The sequence below is a fragment of the Fundulus heteroclitus genome, unplaced genomic scaffold (genome assembly GCF_011125445.2).
Source record: "Fundulus heteroclitus isolate FHET01 unplaced genomic scaffold, MU-UCD_Fhet_4.1 scaffold_62, whole genome shotgun sequence".
In the NCBI taxonomy this organism is placed as follows: domain Eukaryota; kingdom Metazoa; phylum Chordata; class Actinopteri; order Cyprinodontiformes; family Fundulidae; genus Fundulus; species Fundulus heteroclitus.
Window position 1 is genome coordinate 1,688,729 of NW_023397055.1, and position 2,130 is coordinate 1,690,858.

Consider the following 2,130-nt stretch of genomic DNA (forward strand, 5'->3'; position numbering starts at 1 on the left):
TTCTGGACTCACAGCAGAACAACAAAGAACCCGGAAGGATCAACTTAGCTGCGCGTGATAATAACCTGGTTGCAGAAAGTGGCGGGGAAAGACCACGCGACAAACTCATACCATATATGGAAATGACGCCATCACACTCCGGAAGCGAAGGGGGCGCTATCAAAGACATCATAATCTATGGCAAGCCGTTTTAACATAAATTCGGTTTTACCGCCCTTACATTCGAGATATCTCAAATTGTTTTATGACTAGACGTTTTAGCAATTTAAGATATCTCTAATTGTATTTTGACTAGTCAAAATACCTATTCCAGATATCTCTAATTACATTCTGACTAGTCGAAATGACATCAGATTTTCCACTGAGTTGTATGGAAACGTCAATTCAAGATATCTCGAATGAATTACTGACTATCTGAAATACCCATTTCAGATATCTACAATTAAATTACGACTAGTCAAAATTGCAATTCAAGATATCTTAAATTTAGTTTTCACTAGTCATAATTCTAATTAAAGATATCTCAAATGCCTCCATAATTCAAGATATCTTAAATGTATTTTGGATAGGTGAAATGTAGTTTTGACTGGTAAAAACTAAATTTAAGATATCTTGAATTGTAATTTTGACTAGTCAAAATTCCTTTTAAGATATCTTGAATTGTAATTTTGACTAGTCAAAATTCCTTTTAAGATATCTCTAAATGAATTACAGATATCTTGAATTATTCAGCTTTTCCATTTAAGATATCTTAAATTGACATTCTGACTAGTCAAAATGACATTAATGATATAAAATATTGCAAGTTATTAACTTTACTTTAACAAGCTTGTCCAATTGTTAAACAACGCTGTTACAATATATTTGCAACTACTTTATTGGTTCTACAGCCACAATGTAACTTTGTCTGGAAACAACACCATTTCTATGAAACCCAAATAATGGTAATAATGTAATACATAATATTAAAATAACACATTATGAAAAAGAATGACTGCACAAGTCAAAAGGCAAATGTGCTTCAGCAAAAATGATTTCAAATGGCATATCAAAAAAAAAAAACAATATGTGACAACTGAAATGTGTAACAGACTGGAAAACAACTAATATTCTCGTTGCATTCAGTATTGACATTCAGAGCAGCGTCTGGGTATGGCATCACAGTAGTAACGAGGGTACTCTCCTCGTCTTCCATTTCCAGTGAAGCCCACACAGTCTTTATATTGCCGGTTGCAGGAAGAACACGTTTTAACCGCAAAAGGAATCCGATTTTCTGCCTTGATTGACTCTGAAAATTTACCCCAGTGGATCTCACCTGTTAATAAAAACTAGATTTCATGTAGCTCAAATCTAATTTTGCATGTTTTAAGTGAAAAAGGTCAAAGGTTCTTACCATCCAGCCAAGCAAAGTGAGTCTTCTTCCCAGAAACTGGGTCAGACACAATGGCTTCAAAGCACTTGCATGGCATGCCAAGGTGTGTCTTGGCATGCCAGGGTGAGGTAAGCTTTGTCTCCTTGTGCTAGTTTCACCTCCTGGAGAACAGCTTCAAGTCCATTCAATGGTATCTGAAAATAAAAAAAATAAAATAAAAAAACAGGTGCATTGCACGACTGGCATACTGGAAGAATGGCTATGACACGTGATTATGAATGAATCTTACCTGTAAGATTGGCGATATCCTTTGCACCTGGTGAAGAGCATTAAAAAATAATTAATACTTTATATCTCTTAAGATCATATCCTTTCCATCTCTAATGGTAAAAAATGCTGTCCAAATAATAATAATTATTTTTTTTTAATAATTTAGGGTTTTAGTGTCATATACAAATGAAATATACAAATGATTGGTATAAAAAAGGCATGTTTGAAATTAATCACTGTAAATTCTTTAACATTATTGTTACTGTTTTGTAGGATTTAACAATTCATTTTAGAAGTCACAATGACTTCCAGTTATATATTCTGCAAAAAAATAATTGAAATTTTAAAAGTGGTATTGCTCAAACAGCCAAGGGCAGATATTAACTAATTAGATTTACTCAATTACTCTGTAACTTTTGACACAAAAATAATAAATAAAGTAATTAGGACTATTTTTCCTTATGTTATACTCTTGAGTAATTTTTTGT

General features: G+C 32.7%; 1 long non-coding RNA gene across 1 annotated transcript; it reads right to left on the reverse strand.

Annotated features, from left to right (window-relative positions):
* Positions 1-1,158: 1,158 nt before the first annotated feature.
* LOC118561376 lies at positions 1,159-1,689 on the reverse strand. The gene is made up of 3 exons (XR_004930004.1): positions 1,662-1,689; positions 1,394-1,566; positions 1,159-1,315 (listed from the first exon to the last, which is right to left on the reverse strand). It is a non-coding gene; the product is annotated as an uncharacterized LOC118561376 (long non-coding RNA).
* Positions 1,690-2,130: the final 441 nt, after the last annotated feature.